Genomic DNA, 27,569 nt, shown 5'->3' on the forward strand with positions numbered 1-27,569 from the left:
CCGAGTTCAATATAGAACGTGAGAGTAGCAGAGCGAGCTAGAGACGTTTGCGCTGTGGCAGTCTGACGTCTCAGAAAAGTCAGAAAGATAAAAGGGGAAAAGATTAAAAAACGTAAAAGCGCAGTCGCGCGGTCAATGGTAAAAACAAAATAAGGGTAGTCAGCAAGAGAGCAACCCCGAGGCTATGCCAGAGGCAGGAAATATCCCACCTCTGAAGCAGTATAAGCAAGACCACCTGCTATTTAACCCTTTCGTGAGCCGTGGGAAACATGCTTCCCACTACAATGAACTCGCTCCTAGTCCCGTGGGCTTCACAGTTCCCACCTCTTTAAGGTGTTACCACCTAGTGAACAGTATAGGGTACTACTTCCAATCGGAAGGTCCCGCCGTTTTTGCTGTACATTCGCGCAGAGGCATTGTATAGCTGGGTGTTGCTCTGTAGAGGAGCCTTTCAGTGCTGTTTGCGTGACATTTTGTGATTTTTTCCTCAAAGCTATAGTATAAGATAAATACTTTTGATGTACCCAAATTTATGAAGGAAAACGTAAAATTGGAACGAGGAGAGTTCCAGTTTGAAACAAAAGGAGGCATTTCTGCAGTAAAATGGATGGATAATCATCCAGTCACTTTCCTGTCCTCAATTAATGACCCATTAGAAACAGCCACAGTGAAAAGGAAAAACAAGGATGGTACTAGTACAGAGATTTCTTGTCCTGAAGTTGTGGCAGAATACAACAAAATAATGGGTGGTGTCGATAAGTTTGATCAATTAAGAGAAAGGTATGCTATTGGCAGACGTTCTGTAAAATGGTGGCACAGAATATTTTATTTCCTGGTGGACGTTGCTGCAGTGAACAGTTTTATCCTGTGGAAAATAAGTAAAAGAGAAAGTGTACAGCATGTTCAGCTCACATACAGCATCCATCTAGCCAGACTATTGATCGCTGGCTTCTCATCCCAAAAAAGGCGTGGACAAAAACCTGTCTTTCTGGCAAAAGGGGTAAAGTACCTGCAGATTTTCGTCATGTGGCTGTAGGGGAGCATCAACCCATTTTAGGAGAAACCTACTGGACGTGCCATCATTGTAGTACCAAAGCTGCGGAAAAGAGCACTCGCTGTGTTTGTACATATTGTCAAATACCACTTTGCAAAGACCCATGTCTCAGAAAATTTCATGGCAAGTAATTGTGAACAATCATTGTAACAAGAGAAGAAAATTTATCAAATAAATATGACATATATTGAAAAAGTTGTTTTTGTCATTTAGCTCCAAGGAAGGGCAGTGGAAAGAATACTTCCCACCTTGTTGTGTGACCTCACTTTCACAGTTGGAACAAATTTGATATTCTGTATGATAAATATACCTATCTGTTAACTACTATCTGCTCTCCACTTATTAAAAAAACCTGCTCGATAATTTTGCCCACGAAAAGGTTAAAAGCGTTCAACCGCTAGAATGTAGAAGTGCTTATGGGAAAAGGAGACTAACCAATTCTAAAAAGTGATAAAAACAAAGGGATAGAAAAGAGGATCTTGGCCAAGGAGGGGAGTCGGGAATCTCTGAACAAACCTTACAGTGGGAGACACCCCAACCCTCACCGCCCTGACCCAACACCAGAGTGAGAATAAAAACCACTTTCACGGAGGAAACTGAGAACCAGTTCGACCATCGGGGAATCGTCAGCCAACATTAAAGGTAAAGTGTGGGGGAGTCTGTACTTAGTACGCGGAGCCAAAAGAAGGGGGCATTCTACCAAAATGTGGGCTAGTGACTGGAAGGCTCCGCAACCACAAAGTGGGAGTGGCTCATTACTCAAAAGAAAACCATGGGTCAGCCTGGTACGGCCGATGCGGAGACGACACAGGGTGGTTGAGGCCTTTCGGAAGAGGCGAAAGGAAGAACGCCACAGGCCTGGTGTCACCTTAATCGCACGAAGTTTATTAGACAGGGGAGTAGCCTCCCAAGAGTAGGCCCATGATTGTGCGAAGTGGAATTTGATGTGAAGCCGTAAATCCGCTGCAGGAGAGGTTACAGACAACGGGGGTAAGTCACTGCTCCCCCAGCCAAACGATCAGCGAGCTCATTACCTGGGATACCCACATGGCCAGGGACCCAAAGGAAGTCAACGGAACAAGCAGCACGGTGAAGATCAGCAGATGGTCATGGACGGCCAAGGGATGGCGGGAAAGACACCGGTCAATAGCCAGAAGGCCACTCATTGAGTCATACATAACAAAACACGGTTGTGTTGGGACTGTTTAATAAAGGTAAGGGCCTAGGAAATTGCCATCAATTCCGCAGTAAACACCCCACATGTAGGAGGCAGGAGATTATTTTCCGTGCCAACATAGGACGTGAAGGCAAATCCCACACGATCAGCAGATTTAGAGCCATCGGTGCAAACAACAACAGCATTCCGAAACTCCCATAAAATTCGGCGGAAGTAACAACGGAACACCATCGGGGGAACGGAATCTTTCGGACCTAGGCGGAGATCCATCCGAATTCGGGGCCGAGGAACTGTTTCCGCTGTGTGTGGGGATAATACCATTAGACAGAGCACGGCAGGAAAATCGTTTACTCGTTTTGAAGAGGGTCGTTTTGACATTAAACGACTCTCCACGCTCAGGAAGACCTTCGGGGTTTGATGAAAATCGTTTAAACGCATTAATCCACAGTGATAAAAGTCAGTGTACTCCAGAACTGGCAAATGTGATGAAATGTGATCATACCACCATCGCGTGACATTCACATGCAATGGGGAAGGTTCAAAAATTGGGTATATGGGCGCCGCATGCTTTAAACCAAAATCATAAAAAATCAGTGGGTGGCCATATGTGAATCTCTGCTTGCTGGTGATCAATTGGCTCGTGAACAACAGCGAGATTTCCTATCCCGTGTCGTTACTGGTGACGAGAAATGGTGTCTCTATGATAACATACGGCAAAGAAACTAATGGCTGAAGCAGCAACTCACCGGCACAAAGATATGCGCGCAGCCACGAAACAATGTTATGCATCTGGAGGAAAAACGACGGTGTGGTGTACTAGGAATTGCTCTCCCGAAGTTTAGCCATCACTGCCGACACAATCCAAGAACAACGATCAAGAAGAATGCGGGAAATTATGCTACTCCAAGCTAACGCCCATACTTTGTATTTCTACACATTCTACTTAGGACTAAAATGTAAAGCTTTCTACCCCTTGTTATAGCTTAAGCTATTACGCTTGTGACCCAGCTGTTCAAACATTCACACCATGTACAAATATCGGTAGTAAAATTTTATTTCTACGTGTGAGATAAATACATAATGCTGTCTTTATTTATTTATCTTAAGAGACTGCAGGTCTTTTGCTGCGTATTGTTGGAATGTCTGTAGAACAATTCATGTAGTTTATTATGTTCAAATAATCAAATAATTGCCGTTACAAGTGAAGTCTCATCGACTGTTTCACTCGATCGCAGTTCATGTACCTAGAATAGAAGTTTTTGCGTGGCTATCACGACAAAAAGATTCCTTTATGACGAGCACTGAAAGTATTTGTAAATGCATCTGACAGTGACGAGGATGTTTTCTTAACAATAAATCACCCCAATGATGACGATATTTGATACTTGCATGACAGCTATGCAAGCGGAGCAGATGGTTCAGTCAAAAGTGTGAAATAAACGATTCATGTGGAGCTTACAACCTTTTCCACGACTGGATGAGCAACCAGTTATAAAACTGGCTCCTGGACCAACACGATATGCTGTAGCCTGACTTCCTAGTGCTATAGAATGCTCTTTTATGCTCTTATGAACGATAATATTCAGATTATTGTGACAGAAATGACTATTACGGAGAGTCACAAAGTTTATGATGACAGCTGGGAAGAATCAGATGAAATTTGTCTTGAACCCTATACAGTTTTTTTCTACTACTACCTGATATTTATAAATCGCACTGCGACCCGGCAAAGAGTTTACATGGGATTCACAAACACGCAGAGCCATCTTCCGTGCCGTAATTTCACTTAAACGTTTCTTTTGTACGTCACGTGGTAACGCTTCGATGACAAGTCTGATCGAAGAACCTGTTAGTGTTCTCTGGGAAAAGCGGGTAGAAACACATTTGAAACTGTATAAACCTGGCACAAACGTAACTGAGATGAGGAAATAGAAGCTATATTTAAATTTGTAATAATTTTTAGTACCTTATGAGTATAGTGCCCTTATGTACGAATCGGTTCGTGTGGTCATCCTGAAGATAGATTTACACAGATGGGTATAGACAAAAAGACGGAGCAGGATATACGTTCGTTGAAGACAAGACTAATCTAGGGGACAAATTTATACTTCATTGATTCTCCATACTCAAGAAGAAAGCATCATTATTCTATCAGATTCACGTTCATGCTGTTAAAATGCTATAATATCAACAAAACAAAAATTATCTAGCACACGGCATTATAAGAGCAGATCACGAGCTTTCTCGCCTAAATAGGCCTACCAATAGGTTTGAGGTTAAGGCGCACAACAGAATAAAGGTAAATACACTAAAAGACACTCTGGCCAAGGAAGCTGAGTACACCGGTTTAGGGAAATGCGACAAAGCGCCACATGACCACCACCTATACAGGGTGTTACAAAAAGGTACGGCCAAACTTTCAGGAAACATTCCTCACACACAAATAAAGAAAAGATGTTATGTGGACATGTGTCCGGAAACGCTTAATTTCCATGTTAGAGCTCATTTTAGTTTCGTCAGTACGTTCTTCCACCTACGCACAATGGAGCACGTTATCATGATTTCATACGGGATACTCTACCTGTGCTGCTAGAACATGTGCCTTTACAAGTACGACGCAACATGGGGATCATGCACGATGGAGCTCCAGCACATTTCAGTCGAAGTGTTCGTACGCTTCTCAACAACAGATTCGGTGACCGATGGATTGGTAGAGGCGGACCAATTACATGGCCTCCACGCTCCCCTGACCTCAACCCTCTTGACTTTCATTTATGGGGGTATTTGAAAGCTCTTGTCTACGCAACCCCGGTACCAAATGTAGAGACTCTTCGTGCTCGTATTGTGGACGGCTGTGATACAATACGCCATTCTCCAGGGCTGCATCAGCGCATCAGGGATTCCAGGCGACGGAGGGTGGGTGAATGTATCCTCGCTAACGGAGGACATTTTGAACATTTCCTGTAACAAAGTGTTTGAAGTCACGCTGGTACGTTCTGTTGCTGTGTGTTTCCATTCCATGATTAATGTGATTTGAAGAGAAGTAATAAAATGAGCTCTAACATGGAAAGTAAGCGTTTCCGGACACATGTCCACATAACATATTTTCTTTCTTTGTGTGTGAGGAATGTTTCCTGAAAGTTTGGCCGTACCTTTTTGTAACACCCTGTCTACAGCAAGAACTAGGATCAACACCGGACTGAACGGAAAACCAAACCAGTCTTACCACACTATACTCAACGAAAGTCCGCTGCTCGTGGTCTCGCTTCCCGAGCACGGGGTCCCGGGTTCGATTACCGGCGGGATTTTCACCTGCCCCGAGATGACTGGGTGTTGTGTCGCCTTCACCACCACCACCACCACCACCACCACCACCATTCATCCCCATTACGGTCGGAGGAAGGCAACGGCAAACCACCTGAATTAGGACCTTGCCTAGTACGGCGTTGCGGGCCTCCCGCTACGTTCCCCTACGCTCTGTCATGAAGCATGGGACTATTTCCATTTGCATACTCAACGAATGTTTGATAATGAGGGCACTTGCTGGGAGCATCTTTTGGTTTACCAGTGGTGGTGGGTTTGGGGGATTAAAGGGACCAGACTGCTACGATCATCGGTCCCAGTTTACCAGTTTTCGTTTATACTTTTCATTAGGCTAGGATGAATAATTCGAAGCTAATAGAACCTACATAATTAGAGTTTTGCGTGTTGAACAAATAAAGCACTGGATTGAAGGACTCTGCTTCGATTCCTGCTACGTCCTCAGTTATTTTCTAAGGTAAGGAGGTCTGGCAAGGGGCCCATTCAGTCGCTGTGAGGCCATATGAAAAGCCGCTTCAACAAAAAAGCAGAGGCATCAACTGGGTGCACCTACTGATAATAATGGCTAGAGGGATTCCAGCATGTTGGTAACATCTCCCACGACCTTAGAACGCTCCTCATACAGCCAGTGGCAAGGGGCCTATTCTGTAAGTGGTATTTACGTTCTTTTTTATTACCATAATGACTCATTTGTAAAGTAATCAGACGTCTGACGCTGTGTTAAAAAGGGAAGTTCGATTTGGAAAAGAATCCGGGGGGGGGGGGGGGGGGGGGGGAGGAAGCGATCGGGGGAGGGGGGGATTACTTGTTTTGTACTAAGTTAATGATTAAAACATTCCGGGCACTGCGGATATGTCAACATACGCTCTTTCACCGTTTACTGTTTCGTTGATGAGACTGTCACGGACCAGACTTGAGGTCGTGAAGGACTTGCCTCAGAACGTCCTCGACCGGGGCGAAACAACTATGCAGATGAAGGCGGCAGGAGCTCCGAGGACAAATATTTATCCGTGTCACCTGCTGTCGTTTCCCCTCGGCCACTTTCTCTGGCTGGGCACTGCCCGCAGTAAAACGGGACGTCCACCTGGGCTGCTGCTGCTGCTGCTGCTGTGCTCCTCCCAGATCTCGTTACTAAGCGCCCAGCACTGTTGCGTCACCCGTCCTTGGCAGGGCCATTAATATCGACAGCCGAGCGTCACCTCGTTACCGCGGCTCCGTCGCTAACTAGCCGTCCATCGATCAAAGCCCACGCGACTGCCAAACGCCGTCCGGGATCTCCTATCACGCAGCCTTGATAAACTATCTGTAAATTTAAAAATGGAACGTGTCTTCAGCATGAGACTTCAGTGGCAGCTATTTCAGCTCTGTCTCCCGCACACTGAGAACTTCCGTCATTCCAACCAATACTAATGTAACGGTGTCGCGCTTTACGACATTAAACTGTTGTAACGTTCCTTTTGTCCGTGCATCGCACTAAGTCACAGTCGCTGCCGCGATCCGAATCCACGCATTCTTCACGATATACGGCGCGCTAGTCAATTTACGCTACGCACTGTTGCAAGGATTAACCGAAAACGTTTACTGGCGGACTTGGATAAATATTCTGCACAGTTACACAGATAAAATCAGTCTAACCGCGACACACCGTTAAGATTCTCATAACTCCGAATCACTAATTACCAGAGGCGTTCAATAAACAATGCAATACTTTTTTTTCTCGGCCAATTTCTGTTGAAAAGATACGGAACTTCTTGTGGGGCATCGTGGAATATTCCCGTTCAGTTCCCATAGTTTCATGAAGTTCTGATGGTGGCAGCGCTAAACGTATCCTTCAAAATGTCGCCTGCAACGAAGGTGCGTTCCAAGCAGAGAGCTGTCACTGAGTTTCTTTTGAAGCAAAACCAGAGAATCGCTGATATTCAAAGGCGTTTGCAGAATGCCTATGGTGACCTGACACAGAACAGAAGTACGGTGAGTCGTTCAGCAAAGCGCCTGTCATCATCCCAACATGGTCGAGCAAAGCTGCCCGTCCGGCCGTACAAATTGAAACGTCCCCTTTCAACAATTATACATGGCTGTGCTTAAACTGACACACAATATTTTGTTAGCGCAACGCAATCTGACTTTCAAAATTCCGTACAAAAGAATGCCCCTGACTAACATTAAACTATACCTTTCACAAATCACTTACCTCACAAAAATCTTCGCTGCCCAAGCTACTGCAATACAGCGAGCGCCACTACTGCCAGCTAAATAAAAGATTCAAACTATGGAAGGCACTAACTACTGATAGGGATAGTTAGCAAATGAAAGATATTAATAGAGAACAAACAATGTATTTACCTTGATATTATCATATATAAATATAGCAGTTCATGACAAATTTCAAAACTCCGCCATCTCTCTCCCCACATCCACCACTGCTGGCGGCTCACCTCCAACTGCGCAACGCTACGCGCTGTTCACAGCCAGCTGCCTAACACTACAATGGCGAGTATTACAACAATGCAAAGCAGACACAGACTGCCCACAGCACAGCCAGTGATTTTCATACAGATGTGGCGTTACCAATAAAAAAACTTAAACAGCCTACTTACATAGAGAAAACATAAACAGCCTACTTACATAGAGAAAACATAAACAGCCTACTTACATAGCCCCCATGCTCCCCACAAAAAATTTTACAAAATATTTTTGGGCAGTGGCCAATAATGATTTGATAAAATTTTTCATAATTACAATAACAAACATATCAAATGCACACACTTATTGATACAATGTTGGTCAAAAGCTAAAATTTTCTCACAGTCCATAAAGACAGTCCTGATCATTCATCATGGTAAAATAGTAGTGTTTTTCTCAAAGTCTGAGCAGTAGAAGAAAATGCACACGGTAGTAGTGGATTTCCATCCAGTCTTGACTCTTGACATGCTGACAGGTAATGGGCCACAACAGAGCAAACCCACAGCAGAGTCATTCGACGGTTTGAAGAAGATTGGTAGGTAAGTCATCACAGAGCAGACCCACTGTAGTCCTGGTAGAGAGTATGGTATTGGTGGGCCACCAGAGGTGCAGACCCACTGCAGTCCTTGTAGAGATAATGGTATTGGTGGGCCATCAAAGATGCAGACCCACTGTAGTCCTTGTAGAGATAATGGTATTGGTGGGCCATCAAAGATGCAGACCCACTGTAGTCCTTGTAGAGATAGCCAGCAGCCATCTGTTGTGACTGTGCAGGTGCACAATCACCATTGAAGAGTCTTGCGGATAATATAGCAAGTCCATAACCACCACTTGTGCACTCACAAAGTTTTTGGAATTGTCCTTAGAACCAGCAATGCTGTTATCCAGTCCCTTGCAGAATTATTAACACACGTGCAAACACGAACAGTCCCTACTTCTCACATATTGTCCACATACTATGACCAACAGAAACGTGTGCAGTGAAATGTAACTAACAAGTTAATAATGTCATGAACTGGTGACAATTACAATTTTATAACATAAGAATACAATTACAAAGGTACAAAATACATCATTAAAAACATAATAATACAGATAACATTTGTAGTACAGGCTTTACAAAAGAATAGAAATAAACATATACATCAGTGTTACAAAAATAGTGACATAAGTACATACATAAAATAATGAGACTAGTTTTCGAAACATTAATTTCACACATGAACACTGAAACAGAACAGAATTGTAAACAACTTTACAAAGAAAATAACATATTATTAATGCAACTTATATTTGAGGATAACAGTATTCCTCCTCATAGTGAATATAGCTTAGTATTAGAAGAGAAAAAAATTCTATGAAACAGTACACAGAGACAGGAAGAAAACAAATACTCAAGGGTACACAAACACATAGTGGGATAACACCAATAGGAAAGGACAGGGTTCGTTTTCAGTGTAACATTTGGTACTGCAGTCCATCCCAAAACTTCATATATCTTTCCTCTTATTTCATCCTTTGTTTCCACCAAAAAAAATTCTAACTAAGCATGCTTTCTGTGTTTATATGTTCACACATTTCTTACCTCATTTTTATTTTCCATTATCTTACCTCATCATTTATTTCCAAGAAAATCCTATCTAAACCTGTTTTCTCAATGCATTTCTTCCAATTCATCGCAACTCATTCTCTTAGAGGCTACCCCCTCTTAAGCTAACTTAAATCTACTGAGCTCAGATGCTAAACTAAGGAACGAGGCAATGCAGCATCACATAACAAATCAACACAAACAGCAACGAGAAAAAAAATGGAAATTTGCAAAGCAAGCTACAGTAAATCTAAATTAACAAGTAATGCAACATTACAACTAATATGAGCCAATGCGCAGTAAACAAAAAATTAAATCTGGCTTAGCAGAGTAACACAAATTAAAATTCAGTAACACGATGCCTGGCAAACAGCAGTAACTTATACCTAAACATGACATAGCGCAAGCAGAAAAAATATTACACTAAACATAACAATGCAGATAAGGGAAATGTATAATCACATCTTAATGTCTAAGTAATTAAAGTGGTGCACCACAAGAAGTTATTCTACCAAAAAGTTACCAATTACTTGAAAAGAAAATTATGAATGCAGTTACTAGTTCCTTCTTATTGTTCTTTCCTTTCCAAGTGCTCCTTTTTTAAAGAATGTGGATCATAAAATAATTATTTAATAGATCTGTTGACAGAAAGTGTTCACATTAGCAAATGCATTTCATTTTATAAAAGCAATGCTGCAACACAGCTGGAAACCAGATATCAAATGAAATAAGCAATTACGCAAACCAAAGCATAAAAATTTCATTCAATAGTCATGTGGCATTTCGTAAGTCAGTAGCTCTCAACTCTCATAGAAAGACACTTGTCATTATCAGGTTTGCAGATGTACGAATATTTCCCATCAATTCATAAGCATTTCAGCAATTAGCACAAAGTGCGAGTAATCATATGTTTTCAAGTAACGAGGGTGTCGCATTAGCGATGAAAGGCACACCCTAATGGCTTGTTCTCCAGGTGTTCTCCTGTGCTCTGAAAGGCACGCGCTAATGGCTTTTTCTCCAGGCGTCTGACACAGCTGGGTGCCCACGACGCATTATGTGTAGGTGGTCCGTTAACTTTCTTACGGAAATATTTACGACAGCAGTTTCCGCTACAGAGACAGTCGCATATAAAAATATTTCGCAGGTCAAGAATTTGCGTTACAAATCTGTAGAAACAAAATCCCATGAATATAACAGTGTCCAAAAAATGTTCAGTGGCATTGTGATACATTCACACATGATTCACACATGTCATAACTCTTAAAGTACGATTCTTGGTTTCCAACATCCTTTTTCACAAGTCAAGAGTCCCTACCCACTATTCATTACTCCTTACCTTATTACACATATACGTATCCATCGACACTCGTCAATATTTCGTCATTATAAATATGAAGCATAATCAAATAACTCATATAGCCTCAGCCTATTAATCGTAAACATACCTCAGCAGCATAATACACATCGTCGTCGTAAAAATAACATCATAACACCTCAGTCAAATCTCAAAATCGTCGTAACTTCCTCCAATAATTTCAAAACGTAAAAAAAATTCTCTGCTCATTTCAATAGTGTCATCTACCTCAAACGTACTTTAAAATCATGCTCCCTTACCAAATATATCATTCAAATCTCTCATAGTATCACAATGGTTCCGAAAAAATATGAACAGTTTACAAAGTACAGACAAAATACAGTTTCATAAGTGTGAAGTTATCCAACTGTGTAATTGCGTAAACATGTGTCACTGATGCAGTAAAATAAATGTTTGTCTCTCTCAGTTAAATGATCAGATAGCTGTGTAAATTGTGTGTTAGAGAAATATGGTACCGATGTGTAAAGTTGTATAAGCAAATACCATATTAGCTAGGGTTCCTTGTGGTTGCCACACACATGGTACACAAAGTAAGCATGTACCCCCCTGAGGATAAATGTAATTATACCCTCAGGTGTTACAAATTACAGCAATGGAATGAAATGTATCACGGAAAACTTTCTTTGTAATTAAAAAATCTTTGAAAATAAGTGTTTTAAGTATAAGACTAATCACTCAAATGCGTGTCCTGTAGCGCTAAATGCGCGTCTTGCTGTAAGATAATTCTGTGGAACTGTCGTAGTTATCGTCCTCTGTAAGCAAAGTTCTGCTAAAGTCAATGTACTTACCTCATGATACACAAAAGTGAAATGCTTTGCGTATAGATGTCGTAGTTATTATGCTTATTGGCGTGATGAAGAAAGTACTGTACAGTAACGTAATGTTGTGCCACGAAAAAGGCTGTCTCATTGTTGCTATACCACAAAAGTTACTACTAAAACATGTTTTTCTTCCTAGAAGAATTCAGAAAACTGTGCAGATATAAAACAGATACACTGCAAAAGCAACATTGTGAATTGTCACTCATTAGTAGCGTCGTGATAACATCGTGTAGCTGTCACATAAACTAACCACTGTGTCCTCTGGTATCTCACAGAAAGTACTTTAAACCCAGAATGTATTTTCAAGTAAACCAAAAGTTGCATTAAAATCTCATTAGCAGTACCAGTATGTGTCCTAAGTACGTAAGCCTGATAGTCGTTACGTAATCGTGCAACTAACAAGCAAGAATGTACAATTAACAACACAGTGTCGTCTGTTCATTATAACAATGCATTCGTAATTTCTGTTTAAATAAGTTCTCTTGGTTCTTGACTGGATATTTAACTTCAAACATTGTTGTATGTTAACAGATTCTAAGTCTGACAATGCATATTAGAAATGTGAAGTGAAAAATTTTATGGCAAAGACTAAGTTAAAAAGCAGATTATCTTTCAATAAATGGTTTTACATGTGAAATGTGGTGTAAACCTTTACTCTTCCTAGTACGCAGAGTTTCAACTTCAACGCAATTATCATGTGGTATACGTCGGATTCTGTAAGGTCCATTGTAAACTAGAAAGAATTTGTGACTCAAGTGTTTCTTCTTATGTGACAATGAATGAGCTTTAATGAGAACTTTCTGACCAATATACAATTTCTTTGCATTTGCTTTACCGTGTAGTTTTCTCCTTTTGTCTGCTGCAGATTTTATATTTTTAAGAGCCAAATCAATTATGTCTTTGTGTCGAAGTTTACGTGTATTTGGGAAAGGTACAAGCTCTCTGATTCTGCTCGGTGGTTCTTCATTCTTTAGTACAAGAGTAGGTGGTAAAGCAGTGGAATCATGAGGCATTTCATTCAGCACATTTTGAAATAAGTGTAAATATCTGTCCCAATGCTGATGCTTTCTATGACAATAAAGTCTGCAAAGCTTATTGATTTCTTTCATAATCCGTTCAGACGGGTTACAATGTGGTGAGTACAATGAAATAAAAACAGGTTTGATTTTATGGTTGCGAAGCATGCGTGACCAAACAGCAGATCTGAATTGAGGTCCGTTATCTGAAATGACTTTGCTAACGTGTCCAACTTCACGTAAGAAATTTTTAACAAAGGCGTTGGATACAGATCGTCCAGTGGCTTTACGTAACGGAGTGAAAGAAACAAATTTTGAAGTAAGTTCAACAGCGACTAGAACGTACGAAAATCCATTAGACGTTCTGACAAGCGGTCCCAAGAGATCAACAGCAGCAAATTCTTTTAATTTAGAAGGAATGATAGGAAACAACGGAGCACGATGTGAGACAGTAGATGGTTTCGCCTTTTGACAAAGTTTACAAATAGACAAGACTCTTCGAATTCTTTTTTCCATATTGTTAAAATAACAAGTCGTTCGAAGAATATGATAACATTTTCGTGGACCAAAATGTGCGTAGCTGAAATGAATGTACCAAATGAGCTTATTAACAAAATCGTCAGGAATGCAAAGTACCCATAGCTTGTCATCAACAGTGCAGCGTTTGAACAGTATGTTGTTTCTAACCAGATAATAATGCCGAATCTGTGTGTGTGTCTTTTCATGCCATTTGCTCTTGATGTCTTTCCAAATCGGATCTTTATCTTGTTCATGAGCAATGTCCTTTAAAGATGTGGTGATGAAGTTTTCAAAGGCGACTTTCTGAATGTAAAGAATACTGAAATTTTTCTCGAGGTTGCCTTCTGTGGTACTTTTCTCAAGCCCAGCCGGTGCGCGTGACAGTGCGTCCGCAACAATGTTCTCCTTGCCGGGAATGTAGACTATTGTGAAGCGGAATTCTTGCAGAAACAATGCCCAACGCTTTAACCTGTCATGATTTAATTTTGAAGACATAAGAAATTGTAATGCACGATGATCACTGTATACTTTTACGTGCTTACCAGAAAGAAAGAAACGGAATTTGTTAAATGCCCAAACGATTGCTAAAGCTTCTAATTCAGTAACGGAATAATTTTTTTCAGATTTTGTTAGCACTCGGCTAGCAAAAGCAATGGTTTTCTGAACAGTAATGTCATTTTCTATGGCTTCTTGAAATAAATGAGCACCAAGACCGACTTTAGAAGAATCCATGCTAAGGCAGAAATCTTGTGACAGATCAGGATGAGCTAGTATTGGCGCGTGAAGTAACGCTTCTTTCAAAGAATTGAATTCCAACTGTGCTTGTTCGTCCCAGTTCCAAATAATATTTTTTCCAGTGAGAGAACAAAGTTTTGGTGTAACTAGAATTTGCATATTCAGAAAACGACGGTAAAAATTTACGAGACCTAGAAAACTGCGGACTTGTCTTTTTGTGGATGGAACTGGAATGGCTCTGATTGCTTCTAACTTTTCAGGATCCGGCTGAATGCCTTCAGAAGAAATAATATGTCCCAAAAACCTCACCTTTGACCTACCGAATTCAGACTTTTCCAAGTTAACTGTAATTCCAGATTCTGCAAAAATACGTAACAAACTGTTGAGGATGCGATTATGTAGTTCCCATGAAGCTTCTGCTATTAGAATATCGTCCACATATAAGGTGATGTGACGTTTTAAGAACTCAGGTAATATGGAATTTAGCCCGCGAATGAATGCTGCTGAAGAAATGTTCAAACCAAAGGGAAGTTTCCGAAACTGATAACAAACGCCGAAACAAAGGAAAGCTGTGTATTTTCTACATTCTGGATGAAGTTCGATCTGATAAAAGCTGGATCTGAGATCAATGGAAGACAACACTTTTACACCATTAAAATTTTGAAGAAGTTCTTCCAACGTTTGCGGCCTGTCTGTTTCAGGAATAATGATCGTATTGATTTGTCTCGAATCTAAGACAAGCCTGATCGATCCATTTTTCTTCTCAACAACATGTAATGGATTGTTGTATGAGCTTACTGCAGGCTCAATAATGCCCTCGTCGAGCATAGATTGTATTTCTGTTCTAACACGGTCCCTATAATGTGCTGGAATTACATATGGTCTAACACAAAATTTAGTATGCTCACGAACACGAAATTGGTATTGAAATCCCTTGATTGTTCCTGTTTTGTGAGTAAAAACTGTGGAATGTGCTTGTAAAATCTCAAAAAGGTCCTGCCTATCAGTGTCATTACAATTCTCAATTGTTTGAATTTTATTCTGAATTAACTTATTAGTGTCAAATGCGCCGTCGATATCATCCCTGTCAGTACTTGCAGAATGATTGTTAGCGTCAAGTTCCGTCGAAAATTCCGAACTGTTGTCTAACAGGAGGTAAAGCCGATTAATTTCTTCGTCATGGTTTGAGAGCCAATCTTCAAATTTCAAAGCTATTGACTTACCTTCTTTTTCTAAACTTATTTCAGCATCGTGAAAGCTTAAGATTGCTTTGTATTCATTCAAAAAGTCTACTCCCAGTATAATTTCCGTCGACAATAATGGAACAATAAGAAAGTTCATAGAGAAGCTGTGGCTTTGACAAAAGAATTCTAGGTTGGTTTGTTGGCGTACATCTACACTTTTTCCAAAGATTGCACCTTGTAATTTAATCTTACGTAACGGAAGTGTGGGACAATCGTTCGATTTGTTGCATTTGCTAAAGGCTGTTTCACTAATTACTGAAATGGGACTGCCAGAGTCAAGTACTGCCGTAAATTTTACATCATTTACTGTAATGTGAATCACAGGATATGCAATGTTGTTATGTTTTATGTCGTGTTCCTGGAGTAAGATGTCCCTAATGTCTTCCATTTTTACGTAATTACTAGCTACGGCAGCTGCGTCGTCAGTTTCATAAGTATGTTTTGTGGCTGCCAGCGGTGTGAGTCATTGCCTATTGTCTCTTTGTTGGCGCGCGTCGTTATTGGGGTTTGGAGACCTAACTTCTACAAATTCACCGTGACGAGAGGGCCCTGCTCTGTTTGAATCCCGCCAGTTCTGATGCAATTCAGGTCTGTCGTTACGATCACATCGTCTGTCGTCATGTTGGTAGTTCCTGTAGTTTCTTTCTTGTCGGTTAAGTGGTGGAGAATTTCTCCCTGAATCGTAACTGCGCGCTGGACCGTTGCGTCTCAAGTTATTCTGTCTCCCGTAATAATAATTGTTTTGGTTCCCATATTGTCTGTTTCTCTGATTGTCTCTGTGATAGTCATTACCGCGGAGAGGTGATCTTTCCCTGTAATTATTACTACTCTGCCAACGGTTGTCATACGGGTGGTGTCTGTTTTGGTCACGATTTGTGTTGTGAGAATAGCCTTGTCGCGTCCAGTTATTATTTCTTTCATCGCGGAATTGCGACGGATGTGATCTGTAATTGTTGTGCTCCTGCGTTCCGCGATTGTCAGTGTCAATTTCCAGTTCTTGTAACAGTCCCTGAAATGCTTCAATGTCGTCTTTGCAACGTCCTGCCAAAATAATATGTCGTAAATGTTCAGGCAGTTTGATTAAGCAAATGCGGATGAGTTCTGAGGGGCTGTATGGGTTTGAAAGATACTGATTCTTATGCAACATGTCTTCAAAATATTTCACAAGACTGGAAAATTCAGATTGTTCGAAACGTTTCATCATTATGATGCTATGTTTTACACGATCTTGTGTGGCTTGAGACCAATATGCTGAGAGGAAGGCATGGTAAAACTCTCCTTCACTGTGGCAATCGTGAATTACCGATCGCATTCTTACAGCTGGTTCATTCTCCAAGTAGCCACACATAAATTCTAATCTGTGCTCTAATGACCAGTTGGGAGGAAAACAATGAGAGAATTGATGGAGCCATGCTTGTGGATGAATGTCGTTGCCAGAATTCTTAAATGTTTTGAATTTACGTGTAGTCATGAACAGCTTATAGTCAAAATCATCGTGTCGGCGAGTAGCATCTCGGTCATAGTTACGTCGTGTCGGCGGTTCCATCTCAAAATTCGGTGTACCTTGCCAATTTCTTTCATAATTACCGAAATGCCCTGTGTTATTATTTTGTGGCTTTTGCGTATTTCTAAGTTCCTCTTCCCGTGTTGGAGCGCGAGTGTCTTCTGAAATACGTAATTCTTGTATTACCTGTGTCAGCTGATCTTGTACTTCCCGGATTTCTCTTTGGTGTTGCGTATCAATTTGATTCAGATTTTGTTTCAGTTTCCTAATTTGTTCGCTCTGTTCTGTGTCATTAAAGACTACCGGTTTTGCGTCATTCAGATTATCATCTACCTTCGTAGATAAATTATTTAGCTGATCCGAAAGTTCAACTACTTTCTCTGATAATGAACACATTTCCTCAGTGTGTTTTTCTGAACCAAGCTTCAGAGTGTCCATTTGTGTTGAAATCGAATCTACTGTGTCCTTTAAGTTTTCCTGAGTTTTTGCAAGTTGCGTAACCGAATCGGTAGATGCAACTGAGTCAAATTTAGCTTGCAAGGTCTCATGATTTTCATGAACAATAGTTTGCAGTTCTTTTATGGCTGCTTCGTGATTCCGTAATGCATTTTCATGCCGCGAAAAAATAGGTTGAAAATGCTCACAAATTTGAGTTTTTACGTCATTACAGACTTTTTGACATTTCGATTCAATGTTATGTAACTCAGTAGTTATATCTTCACGTGTTTGTTCAAGAGTTTGTTCCAATGAGTCTAACTTTTTAAGATTTTGTTCCACTGTGTCTAACTTTTGCTGTGTTTGTCTCTGATTTTGTTCCATTGTGTCTAACTTTTGAAGCTTTTGCTGTGTTTGTCCCATTTGTTGTATTAATTGTAATAACAATGCATTGGTGTCTGAAACATGTTCCTCAGTGCTTTTCCGCAGTGAATGTACACCGGAAACATTCACATTTTGACAAGCGGAAAATGTGTCTTGACTCATTTGACAAAACGGTGAGGACGCAAAACCTGAATCTACAGTGTTTGCAAAATTGTGTCCTATCATTTCGGATTCCTGAGGCGAGCTGTTGCCGACCGATCGATCGATAATGCTTCCCTGTTCACTACCTGTTTCACTGCCTACGCCATTGTTTGACGCCCGCTCCATTTCCCTATGCACAGTTACCAAATTACTACTTTGAATATTAGTTAATTCATTACATGGTGGGGCCAACACACTGCTTTCGTCTTCACTGTCATTTCTCAGTTTACTTTGGAGCCGAGTGTTACGTTTTTCACACGCCATTATTGTCACAATATTTCACACGATAACACAGAAAAGCACAATTTGAAGAGCAAAGATAGGGGAATACATTAACATAGCACTGAAAATAATATCTAGCTAATTACCAGCGCAGCTGCGAAATACTTGGTGCAAATCTACATGCATGCCACAACTGTTTTACAGTACAACAATGAAAGACTGCAACTACAAAGGAGATTCTCTCTACAATTACGCGCTAGCAATAAACAAAAGCTACACTAAATACACAAACTACAAGAAAAAATCAGAAGATTCCAGTGAGGTATCCTAGGCTAAGGGTCGACATATGAAACGTCCCCTTTCAACAATTATACATGGCTGTGCTTAAACTGACACACAATATTTTGTTAGCGCAACGCAATCTGACTTTCAAAATTCCGTACAAAAGAATGCCCCTGACTAACATTAAACTATACCTTTCACAAATCACTTACCTCACAAAAATCTTCGCTGCCCAAGCTACTGCAATACAGCGAGCGCCACTACTGCCAGCTAAATAAAAGATTCAAACTATGGAAGGCACTAACTACTGATAGGGATAGTTAGCAAATGAAAGATATTAATAGAGAACAAACAATGTATTTACCTTGATATTATCATATATAAATATAGCAGTTCATGACAAATTTCAAAACTCCGCCATCTCTCTCCCCACATCCACCACTGCTGGCGGCTCACCTCCAACTGCGCAACGCTACGCGCTGTTCACAGCCAGCTGCCTAACACTACAATGGCGAGTATTACAACAATGCAAAGCAGACACAGACTGCCCACAGCACAGCCAGTGATTTTCATACAGATGTGGCGTTACCAATAAAAAAACTTAAACAGCCTACTTACATAGAGAAAACATAAACAGCCTACTTACATAGAGAAAACATAAACAGCCTACTTACAAAATCTGCGACTCCCGCAATATTATAACGTGCAGACACTCTCATTCGAAGTAATCGATGGATCACAATCAAACACTTCTTCTCCGTGACAATAGAAGGCCTCACTCAAGTCTGCGCACCCGAGAGCAGCTCACAAAATGTCTTGTGGACTGTCTTCCCTCATCCACCCTACAGGCCAGATCTCGCACGTTCCGATTTCCGTCTGTTGGGCCCCATGAAGGATGCATTCCGCGGGAAGCACTACGTTGATGATAAGGACATTATTGATGCAGCAAGGACTCCGACGTCGACCAGTAGAGTGGTACCATGCGGTTATACAAGTCCTCCCAGTAAGGCGGGATAAGGTCTTCGAATAGAACGGAGATTATGTCGAAAAAAATGGTTCAAATGGCTCTGAGCACTATGGGACTCAACTGCTGAGGTCATTAGTCCCCTAGAACTTAGAACTAGTTAAACCTAACTAAGCTAAGGACATCACAAACATCCATGCCCGAGGCAGGATTCGAACCTGCGACCGTAGCGGTCTTGCGGTTCCAGACTGCAGCGTCTTTAACAGCACGGCCACTTCGGCCGGCGATTATGTCGAAAAATAGGATTTCGCAGCCGAAAGAGTGAGAAATAAGATGGTGTATTGGAATCTTGAATGAAACCGACATGCTTTCAGAAAAAGTGTTGCATTACTTATTGAACGACACTCGTAAAAGCCCTACAGTGATCCAACTACTTTCAAAAAGAGTGTACGAGATCCGACCACTGGACTGGGACATGCTCACCGCGGAGCAGTTCGATACACCGACTCCATTTTGTTACGACCAACACCCACAGATAATTATCACAACAAAAGCTAGCAATACAGTTCCAGGTGAATAGTGAAAACGTCACACAACAGGCGCAAAAACAAATTTGCACGGTAACAAATGAAATTTATTGGCATGACTTAACCCGAGCCATGTTCGTCGCTTCTATCCCGCACCACTTCCAGCCGGCTATCGCCTGCTCTGAGGCCTCTTTTTACGGAACAGTCACTAATCCCCACCACTCACCTAGAAAATTAGGGAAGTTTCTAAGCGGAAGAGACGAGCGAGGTGGCACACTGGACTCGCATTCGGCAGGACGACGGTTCCAACACGCGTCCAGCCATCCAGATTTAGGTTTTCCATGTTTTCCGTAAATCGCCCCAGGCAAATGCCGGGATGTTTCCTTGGAAAGGGCACGGCCGATTTCCTTCTCCATCCTAGACAAAATCCGAGCTTATCCTCCGTCTCTGCCGGCCGGTGTGGCCGAGCGGTTCTAGACACTTCAGTCGCTACGGTCGCAGGTTCGAATCCTGCCTCGGGCATGGATGTGTGTGATGTCCTTAGGTTAGTTCTAGGGGACTGATGACCTCAGAAGTTGAGTCCCATAGTGCTCAGAGCCATTCGAACCTCCGTCTCTAGTGAACTCGATGTCGATGGGACGTTAAACCCCATCTTCATTCCTTCTAAGCAGAATACGACACTCGCACACGAGTCTCAGTTCCGACTTGCATGATTTCCATACTTCAAAAGTAACGTTGTTGATCACGAAGGATCACTAACTCCCGACTTCCGAAATGATAGCCACTTTAAAACACGAACTCCGTCTACATCTACATCTACATCTACATTGATACTCCGCAAGCCACCCAACGGTGTGTGGCGGAGGGCACTTTACGTGCCACTGTCATTACCTCCCTTTCCTGTTCCAGTCGTGTATGGTTCGCGGGAAGAACGACTGTCTGAAAGCCTCCGTGCGCGCTCTAATCTCTCTAATTTTACATTCGTGATCTCCTCGGGAAGTATAAGTAGGGGGAAGCAATATATTCGATACCTCATCCAGAAACGCACCCTCTCGAAACCTGGCGAGCAAGCTACACCGCGATGCAGAGCGCCTCTCTTGCAGAGTCTGCCACTTGAGTTTATTAAACATCTCCGTAACGCTATCACGGTTACCAAATAACCCAGTGACGAAACGTGCCGCTCTTCTTTGGATCTTCTCTATCTCCTCCGTCAACCCGACCTGGTACGGATCCCACACTGATGAGCAATACTCAAGTATAGGTCGAACGAGTGTTTTGTAAGCCACCTCCTTTGTTGATGGACTACATTTTCTAAGCACTCTCCCAATGAATCTCAACCTGGTACCCGCCTTACCAACAATTAGTTTTATATGATCATTCCACTTCAAATCGTTCCGTACGCATACTCCCAGATATTTTACAGAAGTAACTGCTACCAGTGTTTGTTCCGCTATCATATAATCATACAATAAAGGATCCTTCTTTCTATGTATTCGCAATACATTACATTTGTCTATGTTAAGGGTCAGTTGCCACTCCCTGCACCAAGTGCCTATCCGCTGCAGATCTTCCTGTATTTCGCTACAATTTTCTAATGCAGCAACTTCTCTGTATACTACAGCATCATCCGCGAAAAGCCGCATGGAACTTCCGACACTATCTACTAAGTCATTTATATATATTGTGAAAAGCAATGGTCCCATAACACTCCCCTGTGGCACGCCAGAGGTTACTTTAACGTCTGTAGACGTCTCTCCATTGATAACAACATGCTGTGTTCTGTTTGCCAAAAACTCCTCAATCCAGCCACACAGCTGGTCTGATATTCCGTAGGCTCTTACTTTGCTTATCAGGCGACAGTGCGGAACTGTATCGAACGCCTTCCGGAAGTCAAGAAAAATAGCATCTACCTGGGAGCCTGTATCTAATATTTTCTGGGTCTCATGAACAAATAAGGCGAGTTGGGTCTCACACGATCGCTGTTTCCGGAATCCATGTTGATTCCTACATAGTAGATTCTGGGTTTCCAGAAATGACATGATACGCGAGCAAAAAACATGTTCTAAAATTCTACAAGAGATCGACGTAAGAGATATAGGTCTATAGTTTTGCGCATCTGCTCGACGACCCTTCTTGAAGACTGGGACTATCTGTGCTCTTTTCCAATCATTTGGAACCCTCCGTTCCTCTAGAGACTTGCGGTACACGGCTGTTAGAAGGGGGGCAAGTTCTTTCGCGTACTCTGTGTAGAATCGAATTGGTATCCCGTCAGGTCCAGTGGACTTTCCTCTATTGAGTGATTCCAGTTGCTTTTCTATTCCTTGGACACTTATTTCGATGTCAGCCATTTTTTCGTTTGTGCGAGGATTTAGAGAAGGAACTGCAGTGCGGTCTTCCTCTGTGAAACAGCTTTGGAAAAAGGTGTTTAGTATTTCAGCTTTACGCGTGTCATCCTCTGTTTCAATGCCATCATCATCCCAGAGTGTCTGGATATGCTGTTTCGAGCCACTTACTGATTTAACGTAAGACCAGAACTTCCTAGGATTTTCTGTCAAGTCGGTACATAGAATTTTACTTTCGAATTCAATGAACGCTTCACGCATAGCCCTCCTTACGCTAACTTTGACATCGTTTAGCTTCTGTTTGTCTGAGAGGTTTTAGCTGCGTTTAAACTTGGAGTGGAGCTCTCTTTGCTTTCGCAGTAGTTTCCTAACTTTGTTGTTGTACCACGGTGGGTTTTTCCCGTCCCTCACAGTTTTACTCGGCACGTACCTGTCTAAAACGCATTTTACGATTGCCTTGAACTTTTTCCATAAACACTCAACATTGTCAGTGTCGGAACAGAAATTTTCGTTTTGATCTGTTAGGTAGTCTGAAATCTGCCTTCTATTACTCTTGCTAAACAGATAAACCTACCTCCATTTTTTTATATTCCTATTAACTTCCATATTCAGGGATGCTGCAACGGCCTTATGATCACTGATTCCCTGTTCTGTACATACAGAGTCGACGACTTTCCACCTCAACCCAGCAAGAGGGCTCCGGCCACTTCTCGATTTCGCGAGCACCCAAACCGCTCCATGGAATTACTTAACATATACTCCTTCCAGCCGGTCATAATAAGGGGAAGAATGTGGCCACTCTCACTGGAACTATCTCCGCAACGGATGTCGTTAATGCCAGCATTTAGAGGGAAGTCAGTCTTCCTTTAAGACCGTTATGCGGGCTCCGATCACAACCCCTTTAGGAGGATTAGGGGGTGTCCGCACAATCTTTTTTTAAGTCGAACAAGAACTCCCTTTTCCGTGCAGGCGAAATCTAGCCGTCGCGACAGCAATAGCGAATATGGCTAGCACACATGGGCGGCCAGAAAACGATGTTTAACAATCTTACAAGCGAACACTGCTTCGTGCTATTATGCTGATAATTTTAGCACGGCGAAAGAACAACCCAGAAAGCTGACAGTGCTTTTTCTAGCTTCCAACTGCGAAGCGCTTACAGCTACTGACGAAAACAGTCATCATCTGCCGAGAGGTGACAACAGTGAAGCGTTGCCATCAATACACACAAAATCACGTAACGTGACTGGTTGAGACAGACACGCGAAGCTGGTACGCCAAATCTACTTTGTCAGAGCCCTTCTTTCCGCATAAGGTGTTAGTTAACTAAAATAATGACTTTTTAAAAATCTGGGCATATAATTCTCTACGTCCACAAAGAGCTACCGTACCATACCATCCACAACTACGTCAATACTTCGGCAAGCCACATTTTCCTGTGTGGCAGAGGATACTGCATGTACCACTGTCATTTCCCCTCTTTCCTATTCCAGTTGCTAACTGTGCGTGGGGAGAATGATATTTGGCAAGCCTCCGTGTGAGCTCTATATCTCTCTTATCTTAAGTTCACAGTCTTTTTACAGGATATCTGGAGGAGGAAGAAACAGATCGGTTGACTTCATCTAAGAACACACACACTCGGAATTTTAAAGATAAAACTCACTGTGATGTTCAACGTCTCCCTTGTAATGTCTGCTACTGGAGTTTGGCGCGCATCTCCGTCACAATTTTTCGCTAACTAAACGGCATTTTGCATAGTTTTAGATGGGAGAAACCATTTGTCAAATGGTTTAAATGCACCGCTATCCTAACACTGACTGTGAAAAAGTTGACGAAACTGCACATTTTCAAATCAGAGCACAATTTAACAAAAAACCTGCAAATGGTTATATATATATATATATATATATATACATATATTCAAATAACCATTTGCAGGTGACGGATATATATATATATATATATATATATATATATATATATATATATATATGTGTGTGTGTGTGTGTGTGTGTGTGTGTGTGTGTTGGTAACGAAGTTAAACGATTTGTCTTTATGCACTAGTATGGAAGTATAAGTAAAGGAAACAAAACAAAAATTCGGAGTAGGTATTAAAATTCATGGAGAAGAAGTAAAAACTTTGAGGTTCGCCGATGACATTGTAATTCTGTCAGAGACAGCAAAGGACTTGGAAGAGCAGTTGAACGGAATGGACCGTGTCTTGAAAGGAGGATATAAGATGAACATCAACAAAAGCAAAACGAGGATAATGGAATGCAGTCAAATTAAATCGGGTGATGCTGAGGGAATTAGATTAGGAAATGAGACACTTAAAGTAGTAAAGGAGTTTTGCTATTTAGGGAGTAAAATAACTGATGATGGTTGAAGTAGAGAGGATATAAAATGTAGACTGGCAATGGCAAGGAAATCGTTTCTGAAGAAGAGAAATTTGTTAACATCGAGTATAGATTTAAGTGTCAGGAAGTCGTATCTGAAAGTATTTGTATGAAGTGTAGCCATGTATGGAAGTGAAACATGGACGATAGCTAGTTTGGACAAGAAGAGAATAGAAGCTTTCGAAATGTGGTGCTACAGAAGAATGCTGAAGATAAGGTGGGTAGATCACGTAACTAATGAGGAGGTATTGAATAGGATTGGGGAGAAGAGAAGTTTGTGGCACAACTTGACTAGAAGAAGGGATCGGTTGGTAGGACATGTTCTGAGACATCGAGGGATCACCAGTTTAGTATTGGAGGGCAACGTGGAGGGTAAAAATCGTAGAGGGAGACCAAGAGATGAATACACTAAGCAGATTCAGAAGGATGTAGGTTGCAGTAGGTACTGGGAGATGAAGAAGCTTGCACAGGATAGAGTAGCATGGAGAGCTGCATCAAACCAGTCTCAGGACTGAAGACGACAACAACAACAACAACAACAACAACAACAATGGAAGTACAGATAAGACACCGCGGTTATCTTTAATAGCTCTCGAAGCGCAGTCTCTGGGTTCGATTGTCGGTAACAAGCTCGTGCTTTTCTGGGTTAGAGAGGTCTGAAACGGTGTCCACACAGACTAGTGAGGCTAAATGTGAGCTTCTTAAGTAAAGCAAGCTTTGCTTGAGTGAAACAAACAGCTATGGTGAAACCTCAGGGGTGGCCTGCCAGTTTCTCGGCAACCCATGACCAAATGTTCTCAATGGCTGAGAGTTGAAGGAGAACGTGCTGGCCATACAACAGTCGGACATCCTCCGCATCGAGGTAAGTCAGGACAGCACGCGCAACATGCAGCCTCGCACTATTTTGTTGTTAAGATAACGTCTCAGACAGGGCAGAGCCAGCGACCTTAGTATGTGAGAACTGTAACGGCTGCTGCCTAAATTATTGGCCACGGGAACAGGAGGTGATGGTGGTGTGTGCCCAATGGCACTCCGTTCCATGAAAGTAGGTGCTGGGTCCGTATAACTATGGCGTGTGCGATGTGGCAACGTTCGTTCTCCTCTGACTATCCACACACGGAAGCGTTGTCATGGTGCTGTATGCAGCAGAACTGGGAAAAATTTTTGGTAAGTTCCTATGGAGCCAAACTGCTGAGGTCATCGGTCCCTTGGCTTACACAGTACTTGACCTAACTTACGCTAAGGACAACACACACACCTATGGCCGAGGGAGGATTCGAACCTCTGACGGGGGTAGCCGCGGGGACTCTCTCGAAAATACGACGTTGCCACTCTTGTGTGCAGAGCAGCTGCTTGCACCATCGTTGGTATGCTCAGAGGGGCATAGTAAGCGCTGCACAATACGTCACACTGGAACACCTCGCGCCCTTACTTTCATGCTGGAGGCTGCGTTTCTTCGTGAATGTTGTCGTTTTTGTTTTGTTACTCCTGTGTACTGAGTGATTTTCAACTGGAAGTTTTTTTAGTGTGTGCAAGCAACGTCGGGTTGCGCTGTCGGCTGCAAGTTTCAAAATAGCAACACAAAAGGCACGTTACATGTAAACTGAAGGCTAAGCGTGGGGGGTGGGGGATGGGGTGGGGGGGGGGGGGAAGAGTGGGGGGTGCGCAGAAAGGAAAGGAAAGCAAAGCAAAGCAAAGGGATTGGTGATGTCAGCTGCATCGGGATATTACAGGGAATCAGCGGCGACGAGTGAAAATGTGTACCGGACTGGGATTCAAACCCGGGATCTTCTGCTCACAAGGTTGGTGCGTTATCCATTGTCGGACGAAGAAGATGGATGCACACCCCATCGGGCATGTCCGAAATAACAAGCACCTCGCATACATGTAACAAAAGGCATAGACTTTGTGTTTTATGCTTTCGCTCGCGATACAAGTCTGCAAAAGGTTTAGCTGTCTAATTGTTGCAAAAAACGCAAGGATACAGGATATATCAAGCGGATGACTGCGCATGATTTCTCGCGGGGGTTTGTTTATACCCTCGGAAACGTGGATTTTAAAAATCTAGCTAAACCTTATTTTTCTACGAGCCTTGGGCATAGCTCTCTCTGTTGCCACGTGATGGAAGCCGCAATACAGGCCGCTGTCTCCAGGTGCTCCAGACATCGGCACACTGAATTGTTTCTTCCCTCGTTGCAAACAAAAATATTTGCTAACTCAAGATACGTAATGTGGTCTTACGACCCTGCACTGCCAAATGACAGTATGCCTTTTCTATCGGGCGCTAGCCGTTCTGGCTCATTGAGATCCTACATGGCGTTGAATACGGGCTTCTGAACCCACCTATTCCACCACTCGCACGACTGTCGTGGGATACCGACCAAAGTGAACAGAAATATAGCGCAACGATAACCAGCACGTTCCATACGGCACGATCATCCTCCTCCTGCACAATTCCGATTCCTACTGGTAACCTTCTTCTTCTTCTTCTTCTTCAAAGAGGCATAGCACGAGCTTCTCATGAACAACCAACATTCAAATGCGATATCCGGATGATAAACTCGCTCCGTAATTTTTCCTCCACTAAAGAATGTAGCTGCGGTTACTCCAACACGAATGCCGGCCGCGGTGGCCGAGCGGTTCTAGGCGCTTCAGTCCGGTACCGCGCGACTGCTACGGTCGCAGGTTCGAATCCTGCCTCCAGCATGGATGTGTGTGATGTCCTTAGGTTAGTTACGTTCAAGTAGTTCTAGGTTCTAGGGGACTGATGACCTCAGATGTTAAGTCCCATAGTGCTCAGAGCCATTTGAACCATTTACTCAAACCCTGTGCAGTTTGGCTGAAGTGCTACTAATTTGCTTATCCAAGCGTGGAGTATACTTCATGCCAGTTTGACGTCTGTTTCACGCTGCCTTCGTGGTATTGAAACTTTAATTGCCACCAGTGTATTTCGCTCACATTTGGTGCGGTACGGCTATTAAATGATGGCAACATAGCCGTCC

At 42.3% G+C, this 27,569-nt stretch overlaps 1 protein-coding gene across 1 annotated transcript in view; it reads right to left on the reverse strand.

The window, feature by feature from the left end:
* The window catches only part of LOC124545602 (unconventional myosin-XVIIIa), a 387,918-nt gene that overhangs the window by 209,202 nt on the left and 151,147 nt on the right, over positions 1-27,569 (reverse strand). The gene's annotated exons all lie outside the window — the stretch shown is intronic.

This window comes from Schistocerca americana, chromosome 8, assembly GCF_021461395.2.
Source record: "Schistocerca americana isolate TAMUIC-IGC-003095 chromosome 8, iqSchAmer2.1, whole genome shotgun sequence".
Classification (NCBI taxonomy): Eukaryota; Metazoa; Arthropoda; class Insecta; order Orthoptera; family Acrididae; genus Schistocerca; species Schistocerca americana.